The sequence below is a fragment of the Callithrix jacchus genome, chromosome 4 (genome assembly GCF_049354715.1).
Source record: "Callithrix jacchus isolate 240 chromosome 4, calJac240_pri, whole genome shotgun sequence".
Taxonomy (NCBI): domain Eukaryota; kingdom Metazoa; phylum Chordata; class Mammalia; order Primates; family Cebidae; genus Callithrix; species Callithrix jacchus.
Window position 1 is genome coordinate 142,256,421 of NC_133505.1, and position 21,130 is coordinate 142,277,550.

At 37.3% G+C, this 21,130-nt stretch overlaps 1 protein-coding gene across 2 annotated transcripts in view; it reads left to right on the plus strand.

Moving 5' to 3' along the window:
* LOC144582208 (uncharacterized) overlaps nt 1-21,130 on the plus strand; it is a 62,900-nt gene that overhangs the window by 23,099 nt on the left and 18,671 nt on the right. Inside the window, exon 2 of one of the 2 annotated variants that reach the window (XR_013534549.1) lies at nt 18,227-18,344. The exons of the other annotated variant lie outside the window; for it this stretch is intronic. The gene's annotated coding sequence lies outside the window, so the exon portion shown is untranslated. The remainder of the gene's footprint in view (nt 1-18,226; nt 18,345-21,130) is intronic. 2 annotated transcript variants of the gene reach the window in all.

Sequence of the window (21,130 nt, forward strand, 5' to 3'; positions counted from 1 at the left end):
GCAGTTAGAGAAGGCAGTACAATATAGTCAAAAGGGCACTAGATTAGGTGCCAAAAAGCTTGATTTTTAGTTCTATATTAATTACTTGTGTTATACTGGATAAATTATTTATCCTTCGGGATCTCTGTTTTCTTGCCAAGACAGTAAGGCAATTGAGCCAGTAATCCCTAAGATACTTTCTGGCTCTAAAAGCTTTTAATATCAAGCAGCTAATTAGATATTTCACTTAAATGTTACATCATTACCCAAAATTCAGCCTATCAAAAAATCTTAATTCAATGCTCTAAAAGAATCTTTGCCCCTTAGGTTCTGTATTTCTCATACTTTGCACTCTAAATTCAAAATCTTTTAATCACATTTGCTTCTTGTCTTTTATTTACCTTTTATAATTTATCTATTACCAAATACTATAAACTCTTCCTTAGAAAGGCCTTTGGCTCTATCCATTACTTTATATATCAGCTGTCACTACTCTGACCCAAGAATTTATGTTCCCGATAAACTTGACCTTTCACCTCCCTTATTAGCCTTATTTCTGGACATTTTATGCTTTTAGTGGAAATTGTGAATAGGATTGCATTTCTGATTTGTCTCTAGTCTTAGCTATTGTTGGTGTAAAGGAATGCAGCTAACTAGGGAGGTGGAAGTTCTCTACAATGAGAAGCACAAAACGTTTCTCAAAGAAATAAGAGATGACACAGACAAATTGAAAAACATCACATGCTTATGGACAGGAAGTATCTATATCGTTAACGTGACCATACTGCCCAAAGCAATTTATAGATTCAATGATATTCCACTCAAACTACCAATGACATTTTTCACAGAACTAGAAAAAACTATTTAAAAATTTATATGGAACCAAAAAAGAGCCCAAATAGCCAAGGTAACCCTAAGCAAAAAGGACAGAGCTGGAGACATCACAGTACTTGACTTTAAACTATACTACAGGGCTACAGTAAGCAAAACAGCATGGTACTTTTACAAAAAGAGACACATAGACCAATGAAACAGAATAGAGAGCCCAGAAGTAAGACTAGACACCTACAACCATCTGATCTTTGACAAAGCTGACAAAAATTAGCAATGGGGAGAAGGCTCCCTATTCAATACATGGTGCTGTGATTATTGCCTAGCCATATGCAGAAGATTAAAACTGGATCCCTTCTTTACACTATATAAAAAAATCAGCCCATGTTGGATCAAATACTTAAATGTAAAACCCAAAACTATAAAAACCCTGGAAGACATCCTAAGCAATACCATTCTGGTCAGAACAACAAGCAAAGATTTCATGATGAAGACACCAGAAGCAATTGCAACACAAGCAAAAATGTACAATGGGATCCAATTAAGCTTAAGAGCTTCTGCACAGCAAATAAAACCATCAGCAGAATGAACAGACAACCTACAGAACTGGAGAAAATATTTGCAAACTATGCATCTGACAAAGGTCTAATATCCAGCATCTATAAGGAACTTAAACAAAATTACAAGAGAAAAACAAACTCATTAAAAAGTGGGCAAAGGACATGACCAGACAATTAAAAAGAACACATACATGTGGCCAACAAGCATATGAAATAAAGCTTAATATCACTAATTATTAGAGAAATGCAAATGAAAACCACAATGAGATATCATCTCATACCAGTCAGAATGGTGATTATAAAAAAAAAATAACAGATGCTGGTGAGATTGTGGAAGAAAAGGAACACTTATACACTGTTGGGGAGACTTAAATTAGTTCAGTGATTGTGGAAAGCAGTATGACGATTCCTCAAAACCCTAAAAGCACAACTACTATTCCACCCAGCAATCCCATTATTATCTAACCAGAGGAATTTAAATTATTTTGCCATAAAGACACATGCATGCAAATGTTTACTGCAGCACTATTCACAATACCAAAGATGTGGAATCAACCTAAATGTCCATCAGTAGCAGACTGGATAAAGAAAATATACTGGTGCATAAATATAAAGAAATATTATGCAGTCATAAAACAGAACAAGATCATGAATTTGGTGGGAACATGGATGGGGCTGTAGGCTGTTTTCCTTAATAAACTAACACCAGAACAGAAAACCACATACCACATGTTTTCACTTATAAGTGGGAGCTAAATGATGAGAACTCATGAGCACAGAGAAAGAAATAACAGACACTGGGCTCTACTTGAGGATGGAGGGTGGGAGGAGGAAGAGGAGCAGAAAAGATAACTACTGGGTACTGAACTGAATACCTGGGTCATGAAATCATCTGTACAACAAACCCCAATGGCACGAGTTTACATATGTAACAAACCTTTAAAGTGCCCTGAACCTAAAATAAGTTTTTTAAATACCAACGCTTATATACAGATCATTTGATCATCTGAAACCTTTTCTCAAGCTTCTATTAGTGAGTACCAGTCTGTTGCTCAGAGGACTTGGAGTTATGCTAGAAGTTATGTAACATGTATCATATACATATCATTAACTATCCTTGGAAAATACTTAAATAAGTATATTATAGTGTATGCATATGTAAAATAAGACAATAATTGTAACATTTTGAGTACTTATTATATTCCAGGCACTGTTTTTAATGCCTTTTATATATTAATGAAATAATCTTCACTGTCCCGTTAAGTAGCTCCCAATTACAGAAAAGAAAACTGAGATACAGGGAAACCAAGAAAGTTGCCCATGATGACTAGTAATGGATGGAGATATAATGTTTCAACTCAGGCAGTTGGATTCCAGAGCCTGGATTCCTAGTCACTTCACAGTGTCAATACCTGAAAAATAAACGTTAACTGCTATATTAATTGCTATCAACTAGATATCCATTCCATTCTCTCCATATCTACTCATCATGTCTTACCTGGATGACACAGAAGTCCCTGGAAACAGAAGGTCTCATCCTTCTTTAATCTATCATTCTCATCGCTTTTCAAGGCTCTTTCCCATATTACTCTCCTGCTCAGAAGTCTTTAATGACTTGTCTCAATGACCAGATATATGTGAACTATAATCAGCCTTCCAGCCTCTTCATTCCTCTTCCATTTATTCCCCAGAAACCCTATACTTTATGTAGCTCCTCCAAGATGTCAGTTTCTCTCATGGTTAAAGGAGAGTCATGCCATATGCTCTCATAATCATGCATATTTTTATCTCTGGCTGGAATGCTATCACCTACCTTTTCCACTTGCCAAAATCCTATTTCTCCTTCAAGTCTCCTTGTAAATACCACTTCTCCTTTGGAGGAGATTCAATTCTCAATTCCCCAGGATAGACCAGGTATTAATACTTATGCTATGCTCTAATGGCCTTTGAACACACATGCCATAGTACATTTATATATACAATGAATGCCGGCATTTTGTATCCCTTTTGTGTGATAAGTACCTTAAGGATACTACTGATTGGTATCTGTCTTAGTTTTTTTTGTGCTGCTGCTATTACAGAATGTCTGAGACTGGATAATTTATAACAAACAAATTTATTTCTCACAGTTCTGGAGGCTGGAAAGTCCAAGATCAAGGCACCAGCAGGTTTGGTGTCTGGTAAGGACTGGGAGTGTTCATTTCCAAGATGGCACCTGAAATGCTGTATCCATGGCAGAAGAGTAGAAGAGAGTGAATCCACTCCCCCAAAGTCTTTTTTATAGTGGCATTAATTCATTCATGAAGGTGGAGTCCTCATGACCCAAACACCTTCCATTAGGCCCCACCTCCAAACACTGCTGCATTAGGGATTAAGTTTTAACATGAGTTTTGGAGGGAACAAAAACATTCAAAGCATAGCACCATCCATCATTGTATTTCCAGTATTTTTCACAGCACTCTGTACTAAGTAGGCACTAACTGATTACTGTATACCTTAACTGAGCTTCATTCTTTCCGTACCATTCAGAAAACATCAAAGTTATAGAAACTCAAAGGCCTCCCTCCTACTAGCTTTTTATTTTAATCAGTAATTCTCAAAATTTTAAGAAATGGGATTTCTTGGAAAAATTCAAAATATTTTGGGGAGAAACCACAACTGGGTCTACTAATAAATGTTGATATCTAAGTACTAAGCTAATTCTAATAAAATAAACATTTGATTAAACTGACCTAGACCAACTGTGAGACTTGGTTGGGATGGGACAGAGAATAATGAGAGAGAACAGAAGAAGGTGCTTTTGGCCTGACCACTGGTTCAATATTCCTAGGGTGCCTTTGCTGCCCAAGAATAATTACCATGTTCTGGGTTTTGTCCTATGAGTTATAGCTACTCCTTCTTTTTCCACTTGAGTTTCCCGCATCTGAATCTCCCTCCTTTAAGCTTTCTTCACCCAGTTTGTGAAGCTAAACTTCAGTTTTGTCTCCAATCTCTTGGGGTTTTTTTTTTTTTGTTTGCTTGTTTGTTTTAGTAATCTCAGACCTGTTACAGAATTGAGCCCTGTTATGTTCTTTCTAGCCTCCTTTCTGCTAAACTACAGAAATTCTCCTAATCTCAGCCTAGTTGACAAGTTTGTCTTTAATGTACACTAGCAAAGAGACTTCAAATTGCATGCATTGATAAGAGCATAGTGGGCGTGTGTGTGTGTGTGTGTGTGTGTGTGTGTGTCTGATTTCTGCCCAGCATCCCTTTCTTCTTGTTTTAGTAAAAATACATTGATTTTAATATGAAAAGTAATCCCCTCACCCTACTCCATTGCATGTGGTGTTACATGGGATGTCAGTGAAAGAGCCCTACCCAAGGCATGGGCACTTGGCCCAAGGAAGAACAATCAGTTATTTCTCTGGGAACTAAATCTGGAATGGTCTTACACAGTTAAGATGTTAGTGATGGTTAACCATCTTTAGAGAGCTGCCATCACACTAACCATCACTAACCATCTTAACTGTTTAAGAATTTCTTAAACATAGAACATAGTCCAGATCCTGGTAATTAACTGTTTAGGATGGTTAGTGATGATTAGTGTGTGATGGCAGCTCTCTAAAGAGACTATTCATTAGTCCTGAATACCAGATTTTTGGGGTTGTCCTGTTTCCTGTAGTATACTACTCAATGCTTGATTATTTTTATTTAGTCTGTGAAAGACCCCATACCTTTCCAATAAGTTATTTTTTGTGCCCTTAAATTAGATAGGGCTGGATTACATTTTAAAGCCCAACTTGACAAATATAAATTCCTTGTTTCAGTGCTCTCTCAGCAGTTAGGACTTGGTCTTAGACTCTCAGTGTCAACTACAATGAATAACCACCGCTAACAAAAACATTATCTTTTATTAGGTTTTTAAATAGTTTCTACTCTTCCCAAGACTGCAAACTGATGTAACAGGCTTTGTGCTTTCCCCCAACAAATTGAATTTCTGTGGGGTCAGCTCCTGTCATGATAATAGAACCCCCTATATTGATTTATACTTAGGATGGGTTCAATGTCAGTCTAAATTTGTCCTACCTACTTCTATTGCCTGATGAATCTTTTTATTTTAATCTTTACTAAGGTAAAATTTATATATTATAAGATTCATCTATTCTAAGTGTACACTTCAATGATTTTTTAGTAAGTTTACATATTATATAACCCTCATCACAATCCAGTCTTTGAATGCCAAATCTTGGTTTGTATATTTTCCTTGGCCATGGATGGATCCTAGTGTCATGTACAGCATTGGCTATATCAATGGTCAGACCTCAGATGTATAGCAGTCAATCCTCGAGGTCTGTTGGGGCCCTTACATTTAATGTAAGGGGAGAGTGGCAATGTGGTAGATGCAGAGGCAATTACGATGCTATTGAAGAAGCACTGCCAAGAGTCAAACAGAAGAAAACACTGGGATCAAATAATAGAAATCCACGAGGCAGACAAGGCCACAGGAAGCAGAGCATTTGGAAGAAATGCCGTAGAGTCCAGTCTGCTGTTGCTGGACAGGTCTGACCACTTTTCATAGATGGAGCACATATCTGCTTGATGACCATCTGATGCCTTCTATGCCAGATGTTTCAGCTTCATTTAATACAAATTTTTAATAAATTAGAATTAACATTTTAAATAAAAAGAGCTGAAAATATTAACAAATATAAGATTTGCCTTGAACCAGTATTGAATTTTTTTCTTTTTCTTTCACCATTCATTTTAATGTGAACGCACCTGTGGGAAAAGTGGGTAATTTATATGAATAATGTAATTATGTCGTATTATCCTAGATCATAGTATACTGTTTTTGAAATTATCTCCTGCCCCCATTGCAAACTTATTGATGAATGGCATTGTATAGCAGTATCAAAAAACTAAGTTTGCAGATTCCTGAGACTGACTATAGAGGGCTGATGTTAATTGTAAGAAGATCTCATATTGAAACAGAACAACTACCATAAATTTGGAAGAGAACAAAGCTTTTTTGGAGGGGGATGGAGTCTTGCCCTCACTGTCACCCAGGCTGGAGTGCAGTGGCATGATCTCAGTTCACTGCAACCTCTGCCCCCTGGGTTCAAGCAGTTCTCCTGCCTCAGCTTCCTGAGTAGCTGGGATTACAGGCGTGTGCCATCACGCCCAGCTAATTTTTGTATTTTTAGTAGAGATGGGGTTTCACCATGTTGGTCAGACTGGTCTCAAACTCCTGACCTCATGATCTGCCCACCTCTGCCTCCCAATTTATCACTTCTTTAGAGGCCAACAAAGTGCTGGGATTACAGGCATGAACCACCGCGCCTGGATGAGAATAAAGCTTTTATCTTTCCCCTCCCTAGTTCTTTGTTTTCTGAAATAATCTCCTCACAAGGAGGTAAAACATTGAGTGGCCAGCCTGGCTTTGCGGTTGCTTCTGTGTATCTCAGCCTGTCACTCTTAGGAGCACCATGAAGGTCTCTAAGTATCTCTACTTGGGTCTAGCTGCACCTTCCCTTGAACAATATAGATTGGGAATGTAAGGAATATGTTTCCTCAGTGGTAATGTTGACTTTTTATTTCTTCTGAATAATTTAAAATGTGGTCTGAAGGACTAATTTTTGAAGTATCGCATAATGAGAAACAACAGCCCTGAAAAATACAGATATCAGAAACATTTCTTTCCTTTACCATTACTACATGGGTTACCAGGGAAATAGAAGAAATTGGAAAACTGAAAGAAAACCAAAGGAAATGTAGCAATATTGGGGATTATAATAACTTTGTGAAAATTTTCCTCACAGAGAAAAATTAAACTAAGACAATTAAAAGCATCTTGAAAACTGACAATTCACACCTCATGGTAGATACAAAACATCCAATGAAATTCCCAAAATTTTTCAAAGCAAATGGTGTCTGCTTCTCACCAAGGATGCCTATCCAAACTGTTATCCAAGTCTTGCAGTGGTAACGCTTTCTAAATATCTCCAGGATGCATTGCTCTTTAATGTTTCTTGGTCTCTGTTGCTCTTTCTCAAGCCTTCATGGCTGTATGTCTTGCTTGGATTACTGTGATGATCTCCTACTAGACTCCCTGCCCTCAATCATGCTTCTGTAATCTGTTGTGTGCCTGGTTGTCAGCAACTCTAATCATGGCCACCATACTTAAATTTTTAAATTTCTCATGTATTTCAGAATAAGGAACCCTTTAACTTGACATATTAGGAAGATGCTTCATGATCTAATTAATTGCCTATAATCTTTCTAACATCATCTCTCACTGCCTTCCTACCTTACACTAGATGTGTTAAATGGTGCAGCTACTTCACTTGTTCATTCATCTACTTAGCAAATGTTGACTGAGTATTCAGCATTGTCAGGCACTGTTTTAGGTGTTGAAATACAGTGGTAGTACTTTGAGTTCCTAGAATAAGTCCCGGGCCTTACCTTATCTTATCTCCTATCTCTGGGCCTATGAATATGTTTTTCTCTCTCCCAGGAACTCTCATCTTCCCTGAAAGTATAAATTCTGCTAAGTGCCCTACTGACTTACTTCTGGTAAACCTTTTCTGTTACCTAGGCTGAGTTAGGTGACATGCTGGGTCCTCTGATAACACCCTTTTCTCTCATGTGTTTATCACACTACACTTTTCACTTCTCTCTACTCCACTAGAGTGTAAGCTTGTTAAGGCAATATGCCTTTTTCATTTTTGTATTCCCCAGACAGTGCCTTGCATATTATAGATGTTATTTATGGGATATCTTTTGAAAAATCTCCAAGTGGATCCTGAGATCCTAGACATTGCCTAGTAATAATTTTTCCTTTGTGTGATAGCAGATGAATCTAATCTATTTGTATTGTTTTTAAAGTGAGTTATGCAAAGGTGGCTATGCCTTTTAATAAAAGATTAGCACAAATGGAGAATAATATTTGCAAATTATTTGCTTGAAGCTTTTATTTAGAAACTTGTTTGCATGTCATGTATGTATGTATATGTGTATATATATGTGTCTAACAGATTTCTCTCTCTCTGTGTGTGTGTGTGTGTGTGTGTGTGTGTGTGTGTGTATGTGTGTGTGTATGCATGTATGTATGTGTATAGCTAGATTGGGAAATTTGGGCCTAAATCTGGACTTTCATACACCAATTAAGGCAAGTTGAATTTGTAATATATTTCATCATAGACTACAATTTCTACTTTGGAGAAGGGGTTAGATCATGATCTCCATGTAAGGGAGCAATTACCTGATAGTCACATAAACTGCAGTGCAGGCTGGTCCCCTCTGTGGTCTGCTCCTGATCAGGTTGGATTTCCAGGAAGACAGGCTCTAAGAAGAAGGTTTGAGTATGGAAGTTTATTTAGGAAGGCTCTTGGGATCCATCCTTGGGGGTGGGAGTGAACAGATGGGGATACAGGGAAGTAAAAAAATATAAAATTGGGTGGAGGGAGAGAATGAATAACAATGCTGCCATAATAAACACTTCAACCAATCTTATGGGAAGACTGGGGCTGGGATGACCCCAGCATTGAGAGGCAAAGGGAGCTGTGCCTTAATGTTCCTGCACAGACCAGTCTCCCAACCCCACCCAACTGCGACCTGCTGAATGAAGGTCCCTTCTTCAACTGTGGTCTATTCCTAAGAAGGGAATCCGTGGGAGTGCTATGGTTCGAATGCATGTGCCCCTCCAAAATTCATATGTTGAAACCTAATAACCAAGGTGATGTTATTAGGAGGCGGGGACTCTGGGAGGTGATTAGGTCATGAGGACTCCAGGTTTGTGAATGGAATTAATGTCCTTACCCAAGAGACTTCAGAAATCTGCCTCCCCCTTTTATCCTCTTCATCCCTTCCACCATATGGAAAACAGAGTTTATCCAGTCCTCCATGTGAGGATGCAGCAGCCAGGTATAATCTTAGAAGCAGAGACTGGACCCTCACCAGACACAGTCTCCTGGGGCCTTGATCTTGGACCCTCCAGCTTCTAAAACTGTGAGCAATAATTTTCTATTCTATTATTTATAAATTACTCAGTGTAAAGTACTTTGGTATAGTAGCTGGAATGGCCTAAGACAGGTAGTGAGTGTTTCAGTTCTGAAGCTGCAGGTAGAAATCTCGGTTGTGGACTCCAGCATCGTAAACCTCTTCATCACTGAGTGGGAAAAGTCAGTTTTGAGGCTCATGACCATTAGGAGAATTCAAGATTCCTGACCCATGGAAATGAAGGGCTGAAAGCAGGAGAGAAATAGCAAGAAGGTATTTGCTTTCAAGCCCATTTTCCCCTTCTTTCAAGCTGTTAGAACATGTTCAGTTGTTCACCTGCTAGTAGCAGTTGGCTCAGGGAAAGTGACTCAGATCCCTTGTTCAGGAGATCAATTAAGTTACCCTTAGCCAATCATGGTGAGTCTATTCTGCTTTTCAGAGACTGGTTTAACAAGAGTCATGTGATCCTTCTGGTTAGTGAAAGGTAAGGGGAAGCCAGCTTGGAGTTGCTTCAGAAAGGCTACTCTTAAACAGAAACATATTTGAAGAAACCATATCTTTATTCCAACTCTTCATGTGTGTCGCTGAGGAAGTGATGTCTAGAGCTACTGCAGCCACTTAGGCCATGAGAAGAACCAGTGTAAGTCAGCAAGCCAAGATGCTAAAGACAGCAGAATAGGATAATGGCAAGAATCTTGTCCTTGATGCTGTTGAGCTACTGAATTAACCAGAGCTGCAACTCCCAGTATTAGGAAGGGTTCTCCAGAGAAACAGAACCAATAGAATGTATATATAAGTATATAATAAGGAATTAGCTCATGCAATTACAGAGGCTGACAAGTTCCAATAACCAGGAAAAGCAGGCCCAATAACCAGGAAAAGCTGATTAAAGTTCAAAGGCAGGAAAAAAACCCCCAGTGTTCCAGCTTGAAGGCAGTTAGGCAGGAGGAATTCACTCTTATTACTGAGACAGTTGGCTTTTTTGTTCTATTTAGGCTGTCAATTGTTTGGATAAGACCCACCACATTAGCAAGGGCAATGTGCTTTACTCAGTCTAACAATTTCAATGTTAAATTCACCCAGTATAATGTTTAACCAAATATCTGGGTATGCCATGGTTCAGTCAACTTGACACATAAAATTATCCAGCCATCGAAATTCTCTAATTTTGGTTTCTTGATAAATAAAATTTCTCTTCTGTTTTGGTAGAATAAAGGTATGGAAAACACTTTGATCAGTTTCTGCCTTTTGTTAATCTGGAACTGTATTATCATTGTGATTAAAGAAATTGAAGTACAGTGTAATAAGAAAGGGGAGTCACATCCATATTTTACAAATCCTTTGGTAATGTTTAGAATAGATTTGATTAATTCATTTTTAGTTCAACAAATACCTGTTAAATACTAACTATATGCCAGCTAGGCACATGTTATATGTCAATGAAAAAAAAAAAAGAGACAAAAATTCCTCTTGTGGAGCTGACATTCTAGCTTATTACAGAATAAAAAAATAGTGCCCCAAACTGACAGCTCTTGTATAGCCATGCCGAGCAGCCAATACTACATAATGTCAACAGAGCACCATCAAGTTGTTACTCAAATGAGACCCAGGCTTGACAGGATGTTAGGAGTTCCATTCCTATCAATAAACAGAGTCTGGAGTTCATCCATCACCCTAAGCCTGCTATTGAGTGAGCCCTATGTAAACATATATGTGGCCACCAATAAATAGTAAGCCCCTCGATCCCAATCCTAACCTCACTGTGTTTTTAGACTCTTGCCTCTGTTCTTTGTTTGCACTTTATTCTTTGCTGGTAACAGATTCTAGCTCTGAACTCCAGCCAAATTGTCTGGGCTTACAAACTGGCTAGTCTTGCCAACCTCTTCTCTCTGGGGGATCTGGATCCTATCCCAATTTTCTCCCCTCTGCAGCCCACTGGCTAAGGCCCTGTTACAACCCAGACAACCTCTCCCATTCCAAACATAAAACTGTCATCTGTTGGATATTAACACTTCCCACATAACCAGTTCCCAGTGCTGGCTTGAGATGGTGACTGACACCATTAATCTGATTTGGATTCAGGTTTGGTGTGTCCTGTTAGATGCTGAGACTGTGGGGGAGCTTATAGTCATATCCATCAGATCTCCCCTATTCCTACCAGTCTTAGCTTAGTTCTCTCACTCGTACAGATCTACAGCTGGGGTTCACTTCTGGCTCTCCTGCCAAGGCTGATCAGATCACAATACAAAAAAGTCACACTTTCCAGCATTCTATAGAGTCTGATTTTCTAAACAGTTCTTTAGATTTTAATGCATCTTAATCATAGTGATAAGTAACATTTTATTTTTTCTGTAGCAGATTATGCCTCCTGCAAAATAGTCATTTTCAAAAATTGTCTGAGATTCGGATGCTGTACCCAGTGTTTATGCTTTTTGCAGCAATGTGGTCCTAATTCAACATCGTGCAGAGTGCAAATCAGTGTTTCTTCTAACTTCAACAGTGATAAATATTTATTAAGCCTTCACTAAGTTCATGGAACTATACCAGGTGTTGCTATAACTATTTTTCATTTCCAGGAAAAATAAATTCAAATATTGAATAAAAAGCCCAAACTCATGAAACTGGACAGACTTTGATTCTTAAAAATTCAACATGCTGCAGCTGCATGCTTAAACCTGGTTCAAACAGGATAATGAAATAAAACGTTATTATTGTTGGGAATATAATACTGTCTGAATAAATAGCCAAACTGGAAACTGTCTCTGAAACCCATAGCATCTGTATATGCAAACTGCAGTTAAGTTATACAGTTCCTCCACTATTCTATAGCCTGGCCAATTCAGAATGTCTTACCATTATTCTTGAAGACATTTAAAGATGTTCACTTTTCTAACTCTTCCCTTTGAAAATATATTTGAACCTTATTTGCAATAAAAATCTCATAATATTTTATTACTTTTTGATGTGTCATTTTTGTTAAATGATGCCTGGAATAAATCAGCTTTGACTTTTCAGATTCCAGAGTTTTAGTAGTTACAACATACATTTACATTTTCTAATATCTTTACTATAATGAAGATAAACATGGGGGTAATTTTTCTCATATCATGTGTATATAGGATAAGATTACCAGGCCAATAGTGTCACTATCAGATTTCTTTCAGAAAGATTCTAATGTTGAATTTTAATCACATTCTTGAACAATTAGGACTTTCTGGATTTTATTTTTCAAATATGTATTAGTAAGAAAACAGATTGAAATGTGGAATGTCCCAGATAAATCTCTTTGGTGATTTTACATATCTGTATGATCATGTTTGAATTAGAAATACCAATCTTTTGATCTTACACTTCAAATGTTACATCTGTGAACATAAAAACCTACATGGCTATAACTTTCGGGGAAGAAATCTTGCTCAAGTAACTAATAAATAATCCAAGTTTTAGATAATTCTGACACAATTCCAACATATTTCCTACAGTATTTTGCTTTATAAGACTTTCTGACCCAGATATTTATGGCTAAAGTCCATATTTTATAGATCAAATGATAATTACCTTGTAAAGGAAGGCATTTGTTTTTTAATAGTGCTAGGAGCGAGTAAGTGGTAACTAGTATTACACAATAGATATTTCTGCAGATAAGTAAACTTAATTCTCATGGTTAAAACTTATAGTTAAATTTCCACAGATTAGCAAAAGTTCTCAGTGTTATTAGCAATTCTCCATTTTTAGTAAAAGTCCTGCTTTCCTGATAGGCTGATGAGAAGTTAGTTCAGAAAGCTGCTCATTCCCATATTAATTGCTTTTTATTTAATAACATTATTTTATGAATAATAACTTTCTTATCTGTTGAAGCATATATTATGGAGCTTAGATGTACAGTACTATTTATCCAATAAAAGAATTAAATAGGAATGAGTTGTAATGATCAGAGGTAATCCCAGAAAATATTTTTTCAAGTTTATGTAAAGAGAGCTTCATAACAGTTAATTAAATCAAATAATCTTTTAGTTGGACCATAAGCACTTAACAGTTGGCATTCTGTGAATCCTTGCTACATATTTGGTATTTTGCTAAGCAATTCATTTTTTAAAAATCTCATTTCGTTTTCACAAAAGCCCTCTGATGTATGTATCTTTATTAGTCTTATTTAAATGTTGCTGAAGCTGATGCTTCCAGGAAAAGCAGCATGCCTAAGGACAAACAACTACCAGGTGGGGAAGCCTGGGACCTGAGCTGGGTAATCTAACTTGACTTCTTAAGCAGAAGAACCTTGTATATGTCTTTCTTGTTTAAGTATGTCTCATCTTCCAGGTTAAATCTTCGTTGATAGGAAAGACCATCTCTTTTTAATCTTTATGTTCCATTATTTGCCTTGGGCATGGTAGGGTCCTATAAATGGTGTTCACATTTAATAAAAATAATTATAGCACGAGATATTGTTCAATTTAATAAAAATGTAATAATAGCAGGATATATGATATATAGTTTTGTTGTTTTTTACTTTTTAAGGGTTAAATAGGGTCAACATGTGATTGATTCGCTTGTTTGTTGCTTATTGCACTTAAATGTCCAACATATTAGATTAACTATATTATAAATGGTTTGGCCACATAAAGTCACCTGCTATTCTGAAATAAGCAAAATGGTCCATAAATCCCTTGGTATATTTTTGCTGTTAAAGAGTACAAACATTCATTTAATAAATATTTATTGAATGAATGAAGTGAAATCCAAGCACAAGAAAACAGATAGCAAAGAACTGACAGGCATGATTGAGAAAATAGAAAATAGTAGGGAGATTTGGAATGACAGCAGTGGTTTCCACTTTAGTGTGGGTAGTTGAAAAAAGTCCTACCACAGAGTTAAACTTCAACTGAGACTAGATGGATGAGAAGGATAAGAACTTGGCAAGTTTGAAGGTAAAAAGATGAATGATGTGGCTGATGTATAGGGAAACTGTGATTTCTACCAATCTAAAACCCAAGGCAAGCTTTGCCTGAGCCATTCCAGACTTCCCTGACGGATATGAATCAGATCATTCCAAGTCAAATGTTCAAGTGTTGAAATCTAATACTAAATTTTTCTTTAAAAAATTTTAGGCTAATTTCAATGACCTTCCCTTCTGGTCACTTTGGGTAATGGGCTAAAATATAAATCCCTCTGAAACATTATTTTCTTTCACTCTTATGCTTTTCTTTCTTCTCTGGATCAGTGCATATGGTACTCCTTCTGCTACCCCAAATATTTCAGCTGCACCTTGGAAACCCATTGGCACATCCTCTGTATATTAAAAGAGGGCTCCATTGACTACCTGATAATGACAGATGCTTGACTTTCCTAGGAAGACAGCTTTTCTAGGTCATTCACTTTCTCCCTTCAAGACTCTGACACCTGGTTCACAATTTCATCCTCTGCTAAATCCTGTTATTATCTTCCCTGACTTAACAGTTCTTCCACCTCTTCAACTCCAGTGACTTTCACATACCCTTGCCATCCCCACAAAATCCTGGCAACTGTGGATATACCCTGAACTCTGTTATTCTCTATAACTGCCTTGCCCTCTTACTTCCAGCTCTCTCCTCAGACCTTGCTCTCCATAGACATCTCTCTGACACCACAGATATCTCTTCTCTCATGACTCTGTTACCCGTGTTTATCTACCACGTTGTTCTTGTTTATATCCCTCCCCAGCTTGAACCCTGTAACTGATTGCTGCAATCACCTTTTGGTACCAACATTCCCAAATCTCTGAAATCCTGGACTTTCCTATGCATATACCTTGGCAGTTGAATGGTCTCAGAAAAAAAAAATCACCTGATATTTGCTGGGGGCCAATATCATATTCAACTTAGCTTTAGTCTAATCAATGTTTGACTGTTCTATGCTTTGTTCTTGGTTAGTAACTCTTGCCACCCTTTCCAAGAACTTATTCAGAGTCCTGCCATTCCCCCTTATGATCCTTTGTGACTTTTTGTTGGTACATGGCCTTTTATTCTACTGACAGTATTGAGGTGTTGAAGAATGAAAACTTTCAGACATCCATAACTTCCTCAAATTTTGAACCAGAATCATTCTTGACTCTCTCCTTCCAATCTCAGTGAACAAAGTCTCCTGCTTTCTTCCCAAGGCCAGGCCTTCCACTTAGGATCCTGATTAGGATACTATTCTGTCTGTTTTCCGATTTTCTCATATGTCTTCAACTTTTCTGCTTCATCTTTCTTTTCTTCAGGCTTATGGATCTCCCATTTAAAACATCTTTGAATTTGTTTGTCTTTTTAATGTTAGCCATCCCTCTATTCCCTTATCAGCTGTTTTCAGGAAGAATAGTCTTCACTTTACCACCCCACTTCTTTACTTCCCCATTCATTCACTTATTAAAATCAGGCTTCCTCCTCTAACCTCTGCCCTGACAATATCTGGCTAACCATAATTGATCTTCCTACTTTTAAATCCATTTATTTGTTTACCGTACTAACCCTCTTTCTGAAACCACCTCTATTTCATTAATGTCCTCTTCTATCATTGAAACTCTCTGCCTGTTGCTTCCTTTTCCCCTTTGTCTGTCTTTTTTCTTTGCATAATTCAAAATGCTGGTACTCTTGGGGGTCTGTTTTCAGCTCATTGCTCTTCTTACTCTGCATATACTTCTTCAGATGGGGCAGACAGGGTGTGGTTCTCATTTAATTTCCCAGTATGTATTATCACCTTTAATTGACTCATCAGATCTGCCCAGAAACTTAGGCTTCCATTTGGAAGGATCATAACTTAGTGAAATAAACATACCCCAATGACTACAAATCCCCTATATCAGGTTCCTTGCCACTACACACACTTCCTCACATAGTGCCACCATGCATTACAAACCAAAGCCAGACCACTTGGAGTCACTCGAAATGCCTTCCCTTATGCTCACCTCATTTAGTCACTGCTTCTTGCTGATTTTACTTCTAAATGTTGCTCCTCTGCTTTTCCTTCTACTTTTTAGCCTTTCTATTTCTCCCCTAGTTCAGACATTTATCTTCACTCATCTTAGTTATTATTGTAGCCTCTTTGTCTGCCTTATCTCCTCTGCCTTTGCACTCACATTCCATCTTCCTTTCTTTCATCATGGCTGTCCATTTAAAGGGCAAACCCTCCTGGAGCAGAGGGATGACAAAAAAAGAGAAGACAATGATGAATAAGGAGAATAAGGAGGAGGAGGAGAAGAAGAAAGAAGAGGGGGAGGAAAGAAGAAGAGGAAGAAGGAGGAGGAGAGGAGGAGGAGGAGAGAGGAAGAAGAAAAGGAGGAAGAAGGAGGAGACAGGAAGAAGAGGAGGAGGGAGGGAGGAAGAGGAGGAGGAGGAGGAGGCAGAAGAAGGTGGCAAATCCCACAGCATCACTCCCCTGATTGAATCCTTATTGGGTATACCCTTATCTGGCACTGATAGGTGCTGCCCACTGCCAGGTGTCCCATGCTCCTCTTCATAACACTTGCCACATTGATAGCAGTCATGTTGCCCAGATCCAGCCAGAAGCACCTCAGTGGCCAACACCTTGCCTCACTCATTCTACAGCCTTGGTACCTGGAATATTGTCCAGCACACTGTAGGTATTCAATAAATGTTAAACTAAACAGAATAGAGTTAAATGGAATATATAACCAAAGTTAATTCATATTGGAGAATAACAAGCACATGACAAATAATTATTTGGAGAACACCAATATATACCAGCACTGTACTGGAACTTCACTTTTTTTTTTTTCTTGAGACAGAGTTTCACTCTTGTTGCCCAGGTTGTGGTGCAATGACACGATCTTGGCTCACCACAACCTGCACCTCCTGGGTTCAAGTGATTCTCCTGCCTCAGCCTCCTTAGTAGCTGGGATTACAGGTATGTGCCACCACACCTTGCTAATTTTGTATTTTTAGTAGAGATGAGGTCTCTCCATGTTGGTCAGGGTGGTCTTGAACTCCCTACTTCAGGTGATCAACCCACCTTGGCCTCCCAAAGTGTTGGGATTACAGGCGTGAGCCACCGTGCCAGGCCAGAACTTCACACATTTTATATTTATTTACTGGACATCTGTATTACAAAGCAGGGTGGAATGGTGTAAAGGACATGATTTTTAAAAGAGAAAGACCTTGGGTTACATCCTGGCTGTGCCACTTCATAGCTGTGACCTCGAGAGAACTACTTAGCATCTAATTTTTAATATCTCAGTTATCAAGGGATAGCAATGCATTTGTCACAAGATAGTTGTGCAGACTAAAAGAGATTTAAAAGACGTAGAAGATGTGTGGACATCAAACATGAATGCCAGTGGGGCTTGAACTTTTCTCATAATTTGACAACTGCTGAGAAGGGCAGGACTTTTTGGCATATTAAGGTCTCTGAGTTCAGGAATGAAGAGGCCTCATGAGTCCTAAATGAGACTTGTTCTGAGGCCCAGGGATTTTGTATGAAACAGGATTTAAGAGTTTTTACTTTCCAGAAACCAAGAGCAACAGAAGTCTCTATATTGTAATAGGAGGTCAGACATGCTTAAAAACATAGATAGTAATTTAGTATTTGCTTGTGTAAATAGTACAGTACTATTGGGGATACACTGGAAACCTTAGGAAATTTATTAAATGAAATCATAATAGACAAAACCCTTCAGAGTGTACTATCTCTGTTTTGCTGTGACCCTGATGGCTCTTACACTATTTCAAAAGATTTGGCACAAATTCCTGGTAACAATAAAGCCCCTCTAAAACTTTCATATGGAGATGTTTATTGCAGCATTATATTCAATAGCAAATAATTACAAATAACTTATGTGATCATAAAGTAAATGCTTAATAAGTGATGTTACACCAATATGATAAATAAAATACTATTTGTCTTTACAGTAACCCTTAGGAAGACAGCAGAAAATAGAAATCAAGTGCTCAATGTGGCATGCATCTGATTCCATAATTATCGCTAAGAAATTATAGGACTATCTTTGGATAAGGGCTAACCAAAAAGGTAATAGATAAAAGGTATTATGTAGATATAAAGTTAATTATGTTTGGGCAGTAAAATCTACTGATTATTTTTTAATTTTGGAAGTTTACATAATTAAAAATTTTTAATTATTTTAAATGCTTTATGAGCATCAGTATTAGAATATTAAAAATATATAAACCAAGATCAATGCTCCGAGCAAGAGAAAAGCAATTACTAACTTCCCAAATTATTCTTCTGACATCTTAATTACAAAACATAGCCATAAGTTATTACCAGACCATAGTTTCCCATTCCCATATAAGCAAAAGCACATTTACCTACACAGCTATATTACTAGATAACCTGATTCACAGCCTTGCAATGTGAATTCAATAGCCTTTATGTCTATTTACCTAACTCCTAGAATACTCAAATTTCAGATTTTAGCCTAATACACTGACAATCATGAGATGAGTTACATAATTACTTCAAGGAGAAAAAAATAACAAAGAGGAATGAATTATTTGAACTTTAGTTATGCATTAGGTTTCCTAAGCAAGAATTACAGACAAATTTGTTTATTAAGAAAACACTGTTGAGAGGGACATGTCTTTGGAATTATGAAAAATGACCTTCTAGAGTATATGGCAAGTAAAAATATTCTGATGAAATGTCCATGATGAAGGTCCAAGTGACTATGTTTAAACCAATACAATAGTAGATCTGGTTGCTTGATACTATAATTCAATTATCTTCTGACTACCTCTCATCTAATAGTGAAATACAGCCCTATTTTTTTCTCTAATATGTATTCAAATACTTTTCCAAGTATGAGGCAATGACTTTATCTCCTCAGTCAGTTGTCCTTCTTGAGGTATGCAGACTTATCAACCACTAAACCACTGTGGCAAGGATGCTGATGCATTTGGCCAAAAATTCTGCCCTCGTTCTTCATCCCATTAACTATAAATATATTGAGAATCTAGCTAGATGTCCCAACTTATTACTCATTATAGCTCTAACAATATTAATGTTAATTATTAAGTATGAAGATTATTTTTTTCTTTATTTTTCCATTAAGTTATTTATTGAGTCATTTACAGTATGCCTGGTAGTTTAGGTATGATTAATTCATAGTTTCTTCCCCAATTTCCCTGTGATTGGATTCCTTGAAGAGGACCATTAAATATATGATGTGGTTGGAAGGTTCCTTCTTATCCTATGGATAAAAGGCTCTAAATGTCTTAATATATTTAATTTTTCATTTAAGTCACTCTTGATGTGTGTTTATTATATAGGTAGGTTCCCTTGAACATATAGTCCAGTGCAACTATTAATGCTTTATTATTTATTTATTTATTTATTTTTTGAGACCAGGTCTCACTGTTGCCCAGGATTGAGTGCAATGGCACGATCACAGCTCATTGCAGCCTCTACTCCCTGGGATCAAGTGATCACCTCCTTCAGCCTTCCAAGTAGCTGGGACTACAGGCATGTGCCACCACACCCTGCTAATTTTTGTATTTTTGTAGAGACAGGGTTTCACCTTGCCCAGGCTGGTCTTGAACTTATGAGCTCAAGCCATCTGCCCGCCTCTGCCTCCCAAAGTGCTGGGATTACAGGCATGAGCACACTTTATTGATAACTTTATGCACGTATAAGAATTTCTAGGTTGTAAGAATCCATTGACTCTTAGTAGGCCCACCAGTGTACTCCTGCACCTGCATTGATGAAAACCTGTCTCAGATTTCAATCTGTAAGTGCTTTATTATGGGCTGGTAATAAATTATTCCACAAGAGGTCACCAAAGCTCCAGTTTTTATGATGTGTGATTTTTCTGATTTTTTTTTTTTTTTCTCATTCCTGCAACGGAATTGCAAAAGATTTTCTGTTTCCTGGTTTTCTATTTGCCATTCTGTTTCAACTTGACATGAAGATAAGTGAGAATTAGGACTTAGTCACTAGGCAAGGCAGCTTACTTATGGAAGTTTGTAGCCATCTAGGGTTGCTCAGATCCGTCACGTGAACTTCAGAGCATTTCTTAACTACAATTTATACATAAAAAGAAAAGGAAATACAGCCAGGCACCTTCTAACCTCAATAACTAAACTCTTTTAACCATAATTTAGACCCCTCTAAAGGTGCATTACCACTCTTCAGGCCCTGAGTTGTCATTCCGGTTTACTGCACATACCAGAATGATAGAATAGACATCTAAAAGAGGCCTGAATCAATAAATATCTCCTTAGAGATGATCTAATAAAGAAATACTAAAGGTACTCTCAGTAATGGAAAATTGCTTCTACATCTATTTCTTTGGAGGATTTTTAGACTCAAGCAGGCAGATTTCTATAAAGAATTTGGTTTAAAACAACGTTGATCTTTTAGAAACAACCTCTGTTTTCTCCATAGAAAACATAAATATTTTTACACAAGACATTTAAAATCATGTTTTAGAGAAAAACCAGCTTAATATTTGAGAATATTTTCCCCTATCCTTAGAATAATTTTCTCTTCCCCTTGGAAAAATATTGCCTAAATATAAAAAGGGAATCTATCCTTGATTTTGCCATCTCTCAAATTTCAGAAGAAACAATGCCACTTTTAGTACCCTTGACTAGTAAGATTATTGGCTGTATATTTTCCTAGCAGGGGTCACATGTTATTTTTTTAATGGGTTCTATTACATAGGGCACATGTTATAGGCAGAGATTTCTCTAATGATCTTTTCACTTCCCTTCTCTAAGTGGGGAATATTTAACTTAAAATATTGTGATTTAAACATATATAAAAAGAGAAGCGTTATTGTGAATCAAGCATTTGAA